The 18,492-nt window shown below is 29.6% G+C and overlaps 1 protein-coding gene across 4 annotated transcripts in view; it reads left to right on the forward strand.

Moving 5' to 3' along the window:
• LOC129915568 (octopamine receptor beta-2R) overlaps window positions 1-18,492 on the forward strand; it is a 390,029-nt gene that overhangs the window by 213,815 nt on the left and 157,722 nt on the right. Inside the window, exon 2 of one of the 4 annotated variants that reach the window (XM_055995172.1) lies at window positions 12,104-12,130. The exons of the other annotated variants lie outside the window; for them this stretch is intronic. The gene's annotated coding sequence lies outside the window, so the exon portion shown is untranslated. The remainder of the gene's footprint in view (window positions 1-12,103; window positions 12,131-18,492) is intronic. 4 annotated transcript variants of the gene reach the window in all.

The following is an 18,492-nucleotide window of genomic DNA, read 5'->3' on the forward strand; positions in this document are numbered from 1 at the left end:
GTTTTTATGTGGGGTAATTCATTATAAACAAATTTGTTGCCAATAGCATTTTTCTGATTGCGCATTCGAGTTCAGCAACTCAAAAACCTTTAAAAAAGTATATTTTGGTTCTTGTGGCAAAAAGCTTGTTGACCAGTGTAACTTATAAGTTACTTTTTTTTAAACCTTGAAATTAATTTTTCAACTATGTAATCAAAGTTTAGGGAAGTTTTCAAAAATAATTTTCAAGCTCAACACTTTGAAAAAAAAAAATGATCTATTTTTTCAAACTGATATTTTATTTATAAATTCAGATAGGCATTAGCTACTTTTTTGCTTGTTTCCTCAGTAGGTGTAATTTTAAAAACTTTGTTTTTGCTAAGGAAACATACTGAGCATCTTCACCTATTCAAAACTATTTCTATAAATACCATCAGGTGCATTCTAACCACAAATACACTTATATAACCCTTTACACATTCCCCCGCGAAAATATAACTATTATACCTACAAACCTACAAAAAAAAACCGAATCCGCAACATATAAACAAAGTCAATGAAAAACAAAACGATATATTTATATTATATAACCCCGCACGCACGCGCGAGTGTAGTATAATAAACAATACAACCCAGAAATCAACCTAAATATAGAAATCAATCATTGTGCACAAGCACATGTCAAATGTCAATACACATTTTTACACACAAACAAATGCATACCACATATCTAATCCTTTACCTATATCCCCGCACGAGCGATGTGAATATTACACAATGCAAAGAATTTCGCTGACACCAAAAAAAAAAAAAACCCAAAAGTGTCAACTCGCAACCGCGGGTGCGATATTATAAACACGAAATGAATTGTTAGAAAAAAACCCAAGAGTCAACAAGAACAAAACAACCCTTTTTGAAAACAAAAGATAATGATCTTGCAAAAAATATCTACTATCTACCTACTCTCTGCAGCATCTTCATAATTTCATGAATGATTTCTGCCTGCCTGAGTGAGGAAATAGGAAACAAAAAAAAAAAAGTACATATTATGTAAACACAAAAAACAAAAACAAAATATAACGAGAAAATGAGAGCGCAAGACCAAGTTTTTTTTCAATAAATAGAAAAGAACAGAAAAAAAGAGTTCATCAGCGCCAGCTTATGCGTGGCATTCTTTTGAACTAAATTTGCATGTGTGCGTGATCAATGGAATTTTCAAAGTAAAAAAAGCTAAAATAGACACTTTTTCAACAATTTATATTAAAAATACTGTGAGCAAAAATATATATATTTTTTTTGAAACTGATTTGAAATATAATGAAAAAAAATAATAAAAATAAATTGTGGATGCTTTGACTGCCCCTTCCTCAAAAACAGAATGCAAATATTGGTTTATTAAAATCAAATTTTTAGTGTGTAAATAAAAAAAAATATTTTTTTTTGGCAAACGGGTTGCATGAACAACTTTATTAACTTCTCATTAAAAAATACAAAAACATTTTCAAAAATAATCACGCTTTGCCCCACGACCAAAATGCTAAAAAAGTGCATTTTGACACCTTTCCTTCAAATTAACCGTTCAAACTAACTTCAAATTAAATTTTAGAAATTTTATTGGATTCTCCTAATTTCCCTTTATTGTTTTCTTTTTGTTTCATCTAAAAACACTAATAAACGGTAAAGTTATTCTAAGAAGAGTGAGTAAAAAACATGAAATTACAACAAATTAACGAAGCTTTTTTTCTAATAAAAAAAAAAAAAAAAAAAATCTGTTTCGCGTACTGCATGAAAACACATTTGATCATTATAAAACAAAAAAAAAATAAATAAAAAGTTTATAAACAACGGTGCCCCAACCAAAATTCTGATTCAATCTAAATTTGCAGGAAAAGAATCATTTTCGACCCTTATAAAAATCGCACAAGAAATGTTTCTAAAATTTAAATGATGCAAAAATATTTGTACGTTTATTACCTTTTCAAAAAAGTACGTTTCATAAGATTATCTTATAAACTGCAAAAGTTATACAACAATTAGTCAACCGTCTTCCATTAAAATGCTATGGAAACCCCCCCTTAAGGCTAAATTTCATTGGTGCTAAGCTGTTATGATCATTTTTTTTTTTTATTTATTGTTAAAGTTATTGGAAAATTTGGTAAAAATACAATAATTGTTTACTTTAAAATAAATGTTAACTTGAATTTTGGAGATATTTTCGAAAATTAAAAAAAAAGTGTTGTTTTTTTTTGGAAATTCTGACTAATTTTTTCAATAATCCGTCAAAGTCTTTAAGAGCAGTTTCTAGAAAACGAAATAGCTAATATTTTGCCTGCATATTATATTCTCATCAATTTAAAAAAAGAAAAAATCACTTAAATCCAATCTTTACCTTGAAATTCTGACATTTTCTTTTCAAATAAAGAGATTAGTCAATAGAATAAAAGTTGAAAGGTTGAAGTTGACAAACTAAATCCTTGTTAATTTAAAACTTACTTGAAAAGCACAATATCCAGTGTATCGTGGACAAAACAATGACTTGTGTTATTGTAAAAAAAAAAAGAAAATCCTCCCACAAACATTACTATAAAATATAAAAACCAACCATTTCGCTCATTTTTATTTCCTTCTTTTATATCCTTAAACAGGATATTGGTTAAAAAAAAAAAAAAACATTTCAAATAGGATATGACTTGTACTTACTAAACAAAAAACAACAACATCACCTCTCTTAATATAGCTTAGACAACCGAGACCGTCGTCGACGAAGACGAAAACGAATAACGACAAGGACAAAACTTTGCCTCTCGTGCAGAAAAGTCCGCAACTCGAGCGAGAGGTCATTTCATTGGGACAAAGTTGATGGGTTTATAAATTGCTCCACTCCATGCTGCTAGCACGAAAAGATGCATCAGAGTATGACAAAGCAAAACACTTTACCTCATATATTTTATATTTTGGACACATTTCATATAAGCTTGCCCTTGTTCCCAACTCCCTAGTTTTTATACATAAACTGACTATGAAGGGTGCTGTAAGTTATTTCTTATTTATTTTCCACCTGGTTCTCATAAAAAGGTTCAAAGTTAGTAGAATTGTCCTGTATACTGCATTATTTTTGTTTGGTTTTTTTTTTTTGTCATGTTTTTTTGATAAGTTGTATTTTTTTTTGGGGAACTCGCAATTTTGCTGAGTGGAACGTGTTTTTGAGAGTCTCATCACAGAAAAAAACATACACCAGGTGTTTAAGGATGATAAAGAAGAATTTATGTCATAACTCATAAATTTTGACAAATATATTTTGCAATGCAACGATGCATCTTTAACTTCCTTACAACTCACATGCATTTACTGGTGCCAGTGAAAAATTCTTTCAAAAAAATATAAAATCAAAAATTTACTCAAAAATTTCGTCTTAAAATTTTAAGGTCAGAAATATCATGTAGCAAGAAAAATATCAGAAAAGATTTTGATGAGTTTTGTTCTTTTTCTATTTCAGTAGTCCAGTGTTACAGTAGCCAGTTTGACTAAACTCAATTCAATTGCAATTTTTTGCTAGTTTACAGGAGAAAATTTGTCTTTTTTACCGACTTCAAATCCACCTGAAAATAAAAAAAAAAAAAACAAAAATACCAAAGTTAAAATTTTTATGACGATTTATTTATTGAAGGGTTTTGTAAAAAGAAGTCACTTGTGTAGAATCTACGCATTGAATTTAAATATTTCTAGAAAAAAATTGGCCTCAAAGTCAAAAATTATCATATCCAAGAAAAAATTAACAGCTTTAAAAATTAATATCTGAGCAACCAAAACAGATATCATAGAGATTTTTACACATTTAAAAGGAACAACATTTCTCCTAAAAATAAAGATCTTTTGGCTAAAAATTAACAACATAAAGGCATACCAAAATAATACTTTTCTTAATTCATTGCTAAGTGTTTTCAATTTTGCAGATAGAGAACTTTTTTGACGTGATAACGTCCTAAAAATGCACTAACCATAGCAGCATCTAGGAAAAATTGACGCCATTTTCTCCCGTTCCACTTGAAATTTTTAACAGTGCCGCAAAAGTTTCAAATCAAAATTAAAAATAAACTATTGGAGATAAAAAATAGGTTATTTGAAAGGTAATAATCTAAAATTGAATAATTATGAAGGATTTTTTAAAAATTCCCTTATTGAATAGGGTAAATAGGGGTAAAACTAAATTGCAAAAATGTGGCTATTTTCAGAACGCAACGTTGTAGAAAGTTGAATTTTTTTTAACATATGGATGAATTTATTGTAAGGCTAAGAAAGGTATTGACAAAATTCTAGAAAATTTCAAAACCAAGTTATAAATGGTTTTTTAAAACTAAAACATGAGGTAGACCTTTGACAAAGTAGTGACTATAGATAGGGGAAATTTTGTTTGACAATTCGGAAAATTCCATTCAAAAGATAATGAAAAAATAAATTTCTTCTGAGCAAGCTATAGGTCTCAGAAGAAATTTATTTAATCTAAAAAAGGTCACGAAGATAGGAACAATAATTGATTATGAAATAAAATGCACGACTGGGTCGCACGAACTTGTTAAAATTTGGAAAAAAAATAAAATTCGTTTTTTAAAAAAATTAAATAAATCTGAAATTAAATTGCCCTCCAAAACAAGTATGCAGTTTTGATTGATATGTTAAGATGCATTTTTAGAAAAAAAATTTTCAAAATCGTTTGAGCCGTTTTTTTAAAAACTAATTTTTTATAAATATTTTTTTGGAAAAAAAGTTTTAAAATAAAGTTGGTATGCCATTTTGTAGAAATCACTTATCAACATCTTAAAACAAAATTTTAAACAAATTCAAAGTCCCGTTTTCGAAAATTTGATTTTTCAAAAAAAAATTTTCAAAATTTTTTTAAAAATCCAAAAATTATTTTTTTCAAATTTTTTTTGGCTTATATATTTAAATTATATAAATGCTTCTTCACAAAAAGTTTCGCTGTAATCGAATAAGCGGTTTCGGAGATAATCGGATTTGAAAAAACGGTTCTATGGCAGGTACCGTTAATAATGATTTAAAAAAAAAAAAATTTCTTTAGAAGATAGACCTTAGCTTTAAACTAACATTTGTAACGACCATCTTTATTTTCTACAATCAACATTTATAAATCATTCATTTTACTTTAATTAATATTTTTACTTGTGTTTATATAAATCATTCATGAAATACATTCAAACAACTTTACTACTTTTCACCTTCACTCATGTTATAAAAACTATAATTTTCTAATACCAAGTATTGTCAAAGAGGCAACAATAATTTTAGTCCTACACAAAGTGGCATTGTGACATTTCTATAAAGCACTTCCAGTTTTCCCATAAAAAACATATGTTCTAAAAGCTTTTCAAATCCTACAAAAGCTCTTCTGAAATTTGTATAAAAGAGCGACACCGATCAGAACAAATTCAATTCTTCTCAGCGATCTGAGGTGCGAAGTTATCACATAGCGTCCACCAAAGTGACCTGAAAAGGGTTCACCAGTATTGGTGTTATTGCGCATTCATATTGTGCGACGTTTCACAAGCGTCCACATATGGATGAGCAACCACACCAATACACATTCAACTGAAATTGCATCTCGGTTGGTACAGTGTGCGGAGTTTATACTAAGCGCCCACAATGAAGCTAATCTGGACAGCATATTTCTTTTGATCGGCAAAAGCAACTCGGCTGGTGGAGTGTGCGGAGCAGTGTTGCCACAAGCTGAAATGAAAAGTCGCTAGGCCAACCCCTAAAAGTCGCTAGATTGGCTGAAATTCTGGAGACAAAAAGTCGCTAGAAAAAAATTTTAAGATAAAGCTCAACAAAAATTTATTTTTGAATAACTTTATTTTTTTTTTTTTTTTCATAAATTCAAAGTTATTTAACAAACAAACTTAGAGCTAGAGTAACAATAAACAAATAAACGTAAAACAAAAAATAATTCAGTCTCATTGTTAATAGGTATTTAGATATCTAGATAATTCTTAAATCTTTTGGAATAAAATACTTAGTATTTATTCTGAATCACATACAAAAAGATCACTATCGATTTCTTCAATATTCTCAGTTTCAAGAACTTCAACAGCATTATTTTTAAATACATTTGTTTTTAAAACGATTTCTGGTAGTTCATAGGTATGACAGTTTTTGTTAAGTAATTTAAGCTGATTTCGAATAAGAATAATAGAATTTAAAGTTTTTGTTGACAATTTATTTCTGGTTTTATTTTTCACAAGGTTCATCGTACTAAAAATGCGCTTCAGCATTAGAATGGGGAAGTGACATCACAGTTCCAGCTAGCTCAAATTATTCTTGATAAGTATTGACACTATTGGCTAGAAGAAATGTCGCTAGATCTAGCGACAAAGTCGCTAGAATGGCATCCCTGGTGCGGAGTTTACACTAAGCGCCCACACAGACACAAAGCTTGTCTGGTTAGCTGTCATTTTCTTTTCACTCTTTTTTTTCTTCTTTTATTTGCCATGGTTGCCACATGGGTTTATATAATAATAATAATGAATAATTTGTAATGATTACCACCCTATCTAGAATTAAGATTTAAATTCAATAAAACTGTTGTTAATTTTTAATACTTTAAATTCATTGTTTTCATTCAAAGGGAAGAATAAAAAATCATTTGCTACACTGCCTATTCAACGTGTACTGCGGTCCTCGGACAGCATACAACGTGGTAGAGAGTTTAGCAAAGCAGCGTTGTTTCTAATCCGTTTCTTTCAGTGTTATCCTCGCCCCAGAAAATTTTCAGAAATCATAAAATCCTAGCCGACAACAACAACATCTCGCCCTCTATATATAATTTCGCTAAACATTTGAATTTTTTAAACAAAATCGTTGGAGCCGTTTTCGATATATTATAGGTAATTTTACTAAAATCGGTCTATGACAAGTACCGTAATTTTTGGTCCAAAAAAACTAATTCCAAAAACCCCTCTGGAGAGTTGCCAAATAAGGTTACATACCAAGTTTGACATCAATCGGTCCATCCGTTTAGGCTGAAGCTTCGTTTACAGACAGACAGACAGACAGACGGACTTCCGGGACCCACTTTTTTGGCATTCTCTACCATCGTAATGTCATGGAAAAATGTTATCTCAACTTTTTTTTTGTACGAATGCATAACTTGATATATAGTTTACCTATATCGCAAGTAAAAATATCAGGAGTCTATTACGGATTTTTGTTTAAGTGTCTGTGTTTCAAAATATATATCTGGGTGTTGTTTTTATTTTTATCAATTTTTTGGAGCGTTCAAAAAATCTTAAACTTATAAGGCATATAGGTTATAACCATGCACATACACGTGCAAAAAAATTATTATTTTAAAATTTGATTAAACTTTATTAAGCATTTAAATGGTATTACCTTTCATTTGATATATCATATGTACATAACGGTAGATTCACTAAAAGCTACACAATGTTAAATCAAAAACTTGAGACATAACTCAATGCACCTGTGGAGATCTGTTGCCCATGACCAGCCACCAGTGTGTAAAATACCGTAATCTCAGTTTGAAATTTCGACATGGTTGGCTTTAATAAACTCTGACTTTTTTTGTAGGCATCGTAGAAATATGATTGAAGCGTCATATGAAAGGTGAAAAAATAAGCTTTCACATAATATAAAATTTATTTTAGATTGTCATAGAAAAAATTGATTTAATGGTGTGAGAAGATAAAACAGATCGATTTTCTTGCTTTTTTCATCAAAAATGATTGTTTTCAATAAATTATGTTTACCCATAATTTTTACGCATAATACAAATTTAAGTATGAATTTATTGTTTAGAAGAAATATTAAACTTTTTAATGATGTAATTTTTTTGGAAGCTTTTCATTTACAAAAATTAATAATTCGAAAAAAAAAAAGTATTTTTTTTTTAGCTTTTTCTTGTAAATTAAGATTGGATTCATAAATTTATTCCGTTTTTCTACAAAACATACAGATATGAATATTTAAATCTAATTCTTTAGTTTAAGTACATCATTATCAGAATTATTATCTTATAAATTTTCTTACAAGAAAGTTGGCAAATAAATACCTACATTTTTAGATATTTTTTTAACAAAAGCACACAACCTGTTTTCTTATCTTATCACGTAAAATTATCGTCCTTACGGACAACTACTTTTTTTTCTTAGAATAAAACCAATAATCACCCCTTAAGTTTTTCTCATCTTATTCCGGAACACCCTGTATAGAGATATCGAGTATCTGTTGACTTTTATTAGAAATTCTTTACATTTGTTCTTTCGTTGAACGTTTTTATATCAAAATGACGGTATTTAAAATCTTTTTTCTTCATATGCTACTGTTTCCTTTTTCACATTGAACAATAAAAACATCAACAACTTACCTTGCATTTTAATCTTATATCACCTGTGAACTCTGAACGTGTGTCAACTGACTAAGGAATAACTAACAAAAGTCTTAAATTAAACTTTTACTTGTATAAAGGAAAAGACAAGAAAAGAAAGTACTTAGGTACTTTCCATTATCAATTCTCTTCATCACTCTCTTTGCAAATGTTAAACATGATTTGATTTAAACATTCAATTTAAAAGATTTCCCGATAAGAGACACTCTGGAGAAATATAAATGAGTATTTAGTCACATATGAACCTTCTACAGATTCGTCCTCCTGCATACATCATGACAGACACATGTATGCTCATTTCAACACATATAGTTTAGTTTGTTGCTATACAATGTGAAGAAAAAAGTCATCGTTTTCAATAGCTCTTCCTTACATCGTTATACTTTTATACTCAACTCTCACTCTTAGAAAATCGTTTTTGTATAAGCTTCCCCAAACCCTCAAAATCCTTAAACGTGTTTCGAATTTTAAATATTTTTTTTTTAAGGAGTTATGTTGTTGGTTTTTTGGGTTTGGGTAAGATTGTTCATTTTAAGCAGGAGCTGATTTGTAGGTAAAGTTGTTGACTGTATTAAGGCTTTAGATCAGTGAGAGTGATGGTATACGAGTGAACTAAGCAAAAATTATTATAAACTTTGTTATAAAAATCTACTACTTTTCCATAAAAACAGAATAACGATGCAAACAAACAAAAATTTGAGTTATTTTATTGTTAAATAAATAAATTGTTTTTTTTTTTTTTAAATAAGAACATTGGCAAATGTTAGTTGATTGACTAGACACTTTTAATTTGCTTAGTAGGTGCAAAAATATATGTAGACAGTAAATATTGAAAAAAGCATTTTGATATCATTTAGTGAGTGAAGTATTTTTTAATAAAAGAAAGTCTGTGTAGTAATGCATTCACGTGCCCATTATTATAAAATGATAATTTAATTTTTGGTATGAATTTTAAAATTCCAGGGTTACCTACTCTTCGAGTTAGACGGGGCTATTGTTTAACATAAACTAACCCAAATATTGAAATAATAAAAAGTTGGTATAAGCAGCCCACTAGCGCCTTTTATCTACTTAATAAAAACTAAAATCCTTCTTTAAGAAGAATGTCGGAAATGCTTGTTCAAGGTACCTATGGTACGTGATTCTTGAGTTAGTTACTGGCCAGAAGTTTAGACAGTCCTTTGTAAACGTTGGAATCTTTGATATAGGGAAACTAGTGTGCTTAATATCTTTCACCACAATTGGTCCAAAGTTTTTATCTGATATTTATCTGTTATACTCTCGATAAGAGTGTTTTAAGAGGGTTTTGTCATCGGTCATATCTTTTCCAAAACGCTGCACAGTGTGACAAATCGCTCATCTAGCGGAATTTAATTAAAAAAATCACTATCGAAAAACCGGTTTTATGTGAAGCTAATACCTTGTACTAAGTAAGTGTGATTAAATTTTTGTGTGGAGATAATGCAAACAAAAAATAACTGATTTTAAAGTTGGAATTTGCAATTTTTTGAGGTAAAATTGAGATTTAAAGGTGCTTTGGTTAATATGGTTTTATAAGTGTTTTTTTAATTTGTTATTGAAAATTTTGTATGATTTTTATTAAATATGTAAGAGCATATAAATTTAGGTAAAATCTCATTTCATATGATGTTCAATATTTTGCTATTCTACTTTGAAGTTGAAAAATCGTTTTTTTTGTGTTTATTTTTACATTAAGTGGAGAAAATTTTAAATTATACCGCATTATTCCATTCAGAATGTATATGTATTTTAAAGCTTGATATATTAGCTTTCATTTTGCGTTTTAAGATGCTGCGCATAACTGCGACACCCATACATCTTTTTTCCATTTTCGATCTAGCCTTCCAGAAAAATAACTACTATAGAAATAATCAAAAACAAAATTATATGGATTGTAATGTTTATTTGAAGCGTTTTTTTTGTGTGGATTTTTTTTTGCCATTAACAGGTGTTTTAATGGTCCTTATTTTGTTTTTTTTTTTAAATAATTTTCAAAATTTTAAGAAACAAATTTTTGATATTTGGGTGTCTAAATTTAAAATTAAATTTCCTGCACCACCAGTGCTAACTGAATACTTAAAGGGGCATCTAATTTTTGTTTTCATACACCATAAGCTTCCAACTAACTCTATGTGTTAAATTTCAAAAACCGTTTTTGTTAATGGCAGTGTTAATGCCAAAGTTATCGAAAATACCCAAAAAATTAAAATCTGATAAAAAAGTTGTTTCCTTGTGTTTTGATTTTTTCAAAAACTAGAAGGCATATACAAATATGATTTTTAGTGTTTGATAAAGAATCAATTGAGACAGTTGGATTTATCAATCAATTTTGTATTGACATAATCAGTCTTTAAAAAAATAGTATTCTATGTGTTTTTTAACTTTTTTTCCCCAAAATTTTGACTTTGAAATACTATTTGTTAAAATAACTTGATTTAAAAATAAGAATTCAGTATAAAATGTTAGATTTTGAAAAAGGTATCATTCATAACTGTGAGTGTTGCCGTCGTTTTTAAGTATTTTTTTCTTTATTTTAAGTATTTTTTTTTTGAAAATTGCCCCTCCCTCTTAAACGGTGGGAGATGGACCCCCTCTACCGTCACAAAATATGCTTGTATATAACTCCTCTACAAGAATCCGTTACAATTTTGAACCTTCTGAGTTATCGAACTTTTGCCTAAAAATGACCCCCATTAAACCTCTATTGGTTAAAAATATGAAAAAATATTAACAAAATTGCTGTTTAATTTCATTCTGTATATATTTGTTATAAAGTCAACAAAAAAAAAATCCTCGAAAAGTTATAATGTGTAAGCACTATTAATTTAATTCCGCTAGATGAGCGAATTGTCACACTGTGCGCTGGTACCCTCGAGATCTTATCTGGTACTTGGTAGCTTGGTAATAGAATGTCGTTCACTTTTGACCCTATCACCTGATTAAAGTCATTGGATCCATTGCTGAAATAGCATTGACATGTAGCAAAGGTAGCAGTCGTCTCCATGACAGCTTTAGCTCCAGCGCCCATTCAGCATCGTTAGACCGGAAGCGAGTTCGTTCAAAGTAAGACGCGATGTGAAAGTCTCTAACTGTAAGGTTTCAACTGAAAAAAAATTATTTAATTTCCCAGGTTATACGAAAACCTTATCATGAGGTCACAGTTGTTATGTGCTCACAGTTGAAAAGTAAAGCCACAAGCGAATCAAGGTCGGAACACTGACTCCAGATTTGGGGTCTCAAATAATCTGCTAAAATGGAAAATTACCATTACCTACATCTTTGTTTTTTTTAAAGGTAGGGAAAAAGACATACTTTGAATATTGAAATTAGATACATGGGAGAGTTATGACCAGCGCCAAATAAAGGAATAAGAAAAAGACAAGATAGATACGTAGTTTGTTTTCGGTAGTTGGAACAATAGCAATTTGTTAAGGGATTTTTCTTTTTGAAGTCAATACAATTGAAATGTCAGTATAATTATTGTCAATTATTTCTATGAATCTGGTCTCATTCATAGTTTCAGAAAAAAAAAAATGATAAAACAACTGTGTTCAATCTATTAAATTTAATTCTAGGTTTCTATAAAAATAATTAGTTATTGATTTATAACAAATTACTCAAACAAAAAAAAAATATAATTACTTAATTCTTTTTATAAAATTCTACCTTTTTCTTTCTTTACAGGTAAGTGAACTGACCTTTTAAGATAATGTAAGTTAATTTCTCTATGATTAAAAAAAATGTTAACGGTAGTTTTTTAATCACAGTGATAATAGTTACAGGGATTGATATCTACTCGTATATAAATAGGTGTGACTTGATTTCTTGGGACTAACAAATACAACTTTTTTGTTTCTTTAGACCTTATAGCCATTTTGGTCCAAGAGTAAAAATTGATTTTTTTTTTTCAATTCTTATATTTTTATTATGGGAATGAGTGCTTCTTGGTACCTTATAAATAGAATTAATCTCAAATTTTGAAATATTTTAGACGTTTGATAATATTTTTTTTTTAATTTCAAAAAATACACTGAATCTAAAAAGTTTCCGTACAGTAAAAAGAAATTATACTTATCTCTTCAAATCAAAGCTAAAATGTATAAAGCAGGCCACAAAAGTAGGTATAAGTACACAGCCATAACTTTACATTACCTTTAACGTTTTAAGAATCCGTAAAGATTTTCGACAAATAAATTTACTTTGTTGTTATTTCATTAATCTTCCTAACCTTAGAATTTAAAAAAAATTGAAAAATGAAAATTTAAAGTTTATAAACTTTGGGAATTAATGTTCTCTAAGATACATCCTAAAAACTTGATGACAGAAAAACTTTTTAAAAGCCATTATTTTTGCCAAGAATAAATACAAATTTGTCCACATACACTGTAATTTATTTGCCGGTGTGTTTTTTTTTCGTTGAAATATCTACTTTCTGATGGTAAAAGAAAAAATTTACATCAGCAGACTATAGTAAATTTTCTCGGAAAATGCAAAAAAAATGAAAAAATCTTGAATTCGAAAATTTTTGTTTATCATTATTTAAAATTTTGGGAAACCGACGAAGTTACGAATACCAGAGTTACGGGCGACAGAGTTACGAGCGTCAAAGTTACGCGAAACCGAAGTTACGAAAAACTAGAGTTAAGAATTCTAAAGTTGTGTTAAGCTATGACATGTGATTTTTGGGTTGGCAACAATTGCGAGGAACGATGTGGAATTATGGAAATACAAACAAGAGATTAACATTTTTCTCATTGGTCAGAACTAAATGAGTTAAGCGAAAATGGGTGTTATTTAATCTTGTAAAATTTTGATTGGATAGGTATAGGTTAGGTTAGGTTAGGTAGAAATGGCTGTCAGGAAAACAACTGACACACTTAGACCATTTATTGGTCCGTTGTGATACCATGATTTTGTGAGGAAATTCCTCACTAATTAAACCAGTTGGAGCTTTTAATAAAGCGGTGAAGGTTGAAGATGTCAGTATTGATTAGTTCACTGGTATCTTCTAAGAAATATTTTTCCAGGTATTTTTTACGTCTACTGGAAAGGGCAGGACATGAGCAGAGAAGATGTTGGATTGTTTCTTCTTCTTCCTCATCAAGGCAACTTCTACAGAAGTCGTTAGAGATTACGCCAAGTCTTATGGCGTGTCTACCTATGAGACAGTGTCCTGTTAAGACACCTATTACAGAGCTGATATGCAATCTGCTTAGAGACAACAAATTTTTTGAACGTTTTGGATCTAGCCTAGGCCAGATCTGCTTGGTCGTTTGGCAAGTTATAATGTTTGACCATCGTATGTTTGTTGCCTCTATAGCTTCTTGCTTCAGCATGAGTTTGCACGTTGCGATTGGTATACCAATATTTGCCTTATTGGGTAAAATTGGTATTAGAGTTCCATTTCTGGCGAGTTCGTCTGCTTCACAGTTTCCCAGAATATCTCTGTGACCCGGCACCCAGAAAAGGTGAATGTTAAACTGTTCTGACATCTCCATGAGAGATGATCGACAGTCGCGGGCAGTAACGGAGTTTGTGGAAACCGAAGCTAACGATTTAAGGGATAGGTATAGATATACATAATATGGTTTTGTTTTTGTGAGAAGATCGCAAAAACGTTGAAATAAAAAAAAAACATAAGTATACTTATGCAAGTTTGGGGGACATAATTGAAATTAACTTCTTATTTGTCCAACTAATATTGCACCTACGTATCGATATTCTCTTATTTATGTTTCCATAATTCCATATTGTTCCTCGCAATTGTTGCCAACCCAAAAATCACATGTCATAGCTTAACATAACTTTAGAATTCGTAACACTAGTTTTTCGTAACTTCGGTTTCGCGTAACTTTGACGGCCGTAACTCTGTCGCGCGTAACTCTGTTATTCCTAACTCCGTTACCATTTCTAAAATTTTGGCTTATTGACCTATTAAAATTTACACTTAAATTACTAAAAAACCGTAAGATTTCATGTTGCATTTATAAATCGTATGGTTTTTGAGTAATAAAGTTGTAAATTTTAATAAATAGGCCAAAATTTTAAATAATGATAAAAAAAATTTTCGAATTCAAGCTTTTTTCATTTTTTGCATTTTCCGAGAAAATGTACTCTATAGTAAACTGATGTAAATTTTTTCTTTTACCATCTGAAAGTAGATATTTCAACGAACAAAATACCCACCGACTTTTTGACACGTGAATTTTCGATAGAAAATTAGAGTGTTTTTTTTTTAAATTATGGTAAAAGCGGGTGAGATGGCATACCTTTTTTGTTTTTGGCATATTTTTCAAAGTAAACCACATTTCATATTTCTAACAATGCAAAAATGTTCTATGTTCAATATCCAACGTATGATTTGTTTAACAGAATTTTATATTTTTAATTTATATTTTTAAATTAATTTAGCAAAAAAGATAAAAAAAAAACCATCTCCCCCTATAGGGTGGGTGAGATGGCATACCCTGGTAGGTGAGATGGTGCATGAGTTTGTTTTAGGTTATTATTGCAATATTCATTGCACAAATGGTTGAACGATGTGCAGGAGATAAGCACCAATGCATGCCATATAATAGATTGTAACAAGTCTCCTTTTTTATAAAAATGTTGAAGTAAAAAGTAGTTTTTCCTTTAAATTTGAAGCTAGCTATTTAGTTTTTACCTGTTTTTTAAGTTAAAAGAATGTTTTGTATGTCAACGAAGCAATAGATACAAATTATGTCAATGCAATCACTTACACTACCTCATTCTAAAGTGTGTGTTTTAATGAACATTTGAAATTGGCTGAATTAATAAAAAAAAAAATATTTTGAGGGTGATATGGCACATGCTAACACTATATGTACTAAAGTAAAAAATTCTAGTACGGAATGCGCCATTTCACCCGCAAAAAACTGCGCCTTTTCACCTTTTTTCGCTTAATTCCTATTCGTATCGTAAGCACCCATAAAAAGCAGGTAGAACTAGAGCTCAGATTTCACATGCAATGCATAACTTATACTCTCTTGTATGTATTGGTGTATCAAGAGCATCGAAGAACCCAACGACTCACAAAATATCGGAACAAAAAAAAAGAGCAAAACAAAAAAATTCGAAAAATATCATAACATGATTCGCTTTGAAATTTGTTTTAAATTTTTTGTATTACAGACAAAGAAAGGAATACGGGCTTCTTCGATTTAAAATATTTAAAGAAAGCTAAAAATATTTTTCGTTCATTTTTAGAGCAATAAATGTACAAGATATTTAAAGTGCGCCATCTCACCCGCCGCGCCATATCACCCGCTTTTACCCTAAGTCAAAATAAGGTGAAAAAATAAATATTTTAAATCAAATAAATAATCGTGTATTTGAGACATAATAATTGTCACCAAATTTCGTAGAAAAAAACTTTGTTTTTGAAATAATAAAAATAAAAAACCAAAAAATCGTTTTTTTTTTATTGTTCACCTAAATTTTGAGGTTATGTGAAATAGTTGTTCATGCAAAAGTTTTAGATCTTTTTATTACCTACAACTTTGCCATATCTACAACTTTTTTCCATAGGACTTGTAGTTTTGCCGGAAATCGAGATAAACCATTTTTTACCATTAAAAACTTAATTTATAAAACCTAATTTATTTTTCCTTTCATTTTTATCATATTCACCTCCTTTTTCAATAGGTTTCATCCTACTATGATTTTTTTTTTAATTTTTAATGTTTTTGAAGGCTTCGGCACTGGTCTATAAGAATTAAAAAAAAAAAAACTTCTTTATGGAGACTTTTTGGTCTCAGTATAGATAGTGAAGAAATCAACAGATAGCTAGTCTTGTGCCATACATAGATTTATTCCAATCAATTTGATTACTGGTAGTTTGTGGGTGAGTTTTCTTGTAATTTCTTAAGTCCATTATTTCAATTTTATTTAATTGTACACTGAGGGAAAAAATAAATTGAAGTTGAAACGTCTTTGATTCAAAGATAAACTACTTTAAAATATGTTTCTTTGAAATAGAAAACCACAAAAAATTAACCTTATTTCCACGTTGATTTTAAAATGTTCATCTTCAACGCAAAATCATTCCCAATTATATTTAAATCATTGTGGTTTTCATTGATTTTACAATGTCTTTTACGTGGCTTTTCCCTCAGTGTATTATTTTAAAGCAATCATTTGAGTTGTCTTAATAAAAATAAAAACAAATTGGAATAAATTGTCTCATGGTAATTAAAGTTCAAGGATTTCGAAACAACATCTGAATCTTGTAACAAAAAATCCTTTTGATTTGCCACGTACAAAAGATAAAGTATCACTTAAAGCTTTCGTTTTTCATTTAAAAAATCATTTACTCATTCCTTCGATGTCTCGAAAAAGAAAAGATTCAAAAGAAATTTAACGTAAAATTGCAAAATTCCAACCGAAGATTAATGTTTCAAAAAAAAAGAAGAAGAAAACAAAAAAAAATTAAGCCAATTTTTAATATTGAAACGATTGAAATGCGTCTGATGTAGGTAAGGACAGTAAAGTGCAAAAAATGTTTGATCCAATATACATTTTCTTATAGCTTTTCATCTTTTTCTTTATTCAAAAAAATTTGGGAAAAAAAATCCACACCACTGTTGAAATAAAATCCCTTTGTGCGTTGATTCATTAATTTAATTTATTGTATAGACATTCTCTTTCCTTTATATTGGATTGGAGGACGACGAACTACGATAATAATTTGTAACATTTGTCACACGTAATCATGGAGCAAATTTATTTATTGTTGTTGTGCTTAAATTCTTCAGCAATCCTCCGTTTCCACTCCAAATACAGTAGTTCCTTCCAATATCTTTTCTCAGTAAAATGTCAATTCAAATAAATGTTGACATGTTTTAGTGCGTATAGTCGAAAGACCTTTTAGAAGACACTCAACCTCCTTTTACTCTCTACAACCAAAAACCTAAGGACATTTACGTGGACGTGCCCATTCAAATTTTAGCCTTCGAGCTTTCGAACATATAGAAGACATATCGGCCGGCGTTGGCATTGGCTTAACTCGATTATATCCAAGAAAATGCCTTTATTACTTGTATTTGTGTGTCGTATAGTCGTGGTCGTATGTCCTGAAGCTAGGAAGTTTGGCACGCTCACGCATGTGATCATAATAATTATATAGATATGTATTGATGGTTATAGAACGTACGCACCATAATATCAATAGAAATTCTTGTTGTTCATGGATTTTGAGAGTGATTTTATTATATTCATGTCGATGTCGCCCAAGGATACTTAATTTGAGCGCCAAATGCATAAATTCAATTTGTGGTGCTGCTATACGGAAATGGCATTCACAATGACCTGATAAAAGCCTTAACCACTAATTTTATTTTATGATTACTTGTCATAATTTCTATATTGTTCAATGGAATGGAGAAAAGCGTGAGTGAAATTTTAAGGGATTGAGGTTTGTAGATAGTATACATATACCTAACTAAATTCGAAATTGAATAGTTTTTTTTTTTTTTTTTTTTCGTGAGTTAACTTTGAAATGTCGATGTCATCGAATTTTCGTTTTTGTTATTAACTTTAAATCCAATTATGAATGGCGAGTGACGAGTGAGTTGGATTTTTCCAAGAAATATCCTAACAGCAAAATTTGAAAATTATAGATTCTAACAAAATGAAAAGTATTGTTTGGGGCACAAAGATTGCAAAGTATACATAAACCAGTAGTATTTCCTAGAAATTTTATTCCATTGAAATAAAAAAGTGCAAAAAAGGGTTTTTAAATAAAGCTGATCATTATAACTTGGTTTAAATAACTCCACAGCTTTTGATCCAATCAACTGAGGTAAAAGACTTCTGAAATTCCACTTTTTTAGGAATTTTTTTATTTCAAAAATGCAGTTGTGGGATAAGCAATTAAACTGAAACAATTTAAAGATCAATGAAATAACAAAAATATAAAAATGTTAATGTTAAAAGATGATATAAAAAGCTTTTGGAAAGTCATTTTCGAAAATGGGTTTATAAAGTACTTTAAATAGAAAATAATAATAAACAAAATCATTCACAAGTATGCTACAGGTAAAATCATTCAAAAA

Source organism: Episyrphus balteatus, chromosome 3, assembly GCF_945859705.1.
Source record: "Episyrphus balteatus chromosome 3, idEpiBalt1.1, whole genome shotgun sequence".
Lineage (NCBI taxonomy): Eukaryota > Metazoa > Arthropoda > Insecta > Diptera > Syrphidae > Episyrphus > Episyrphus balteatus.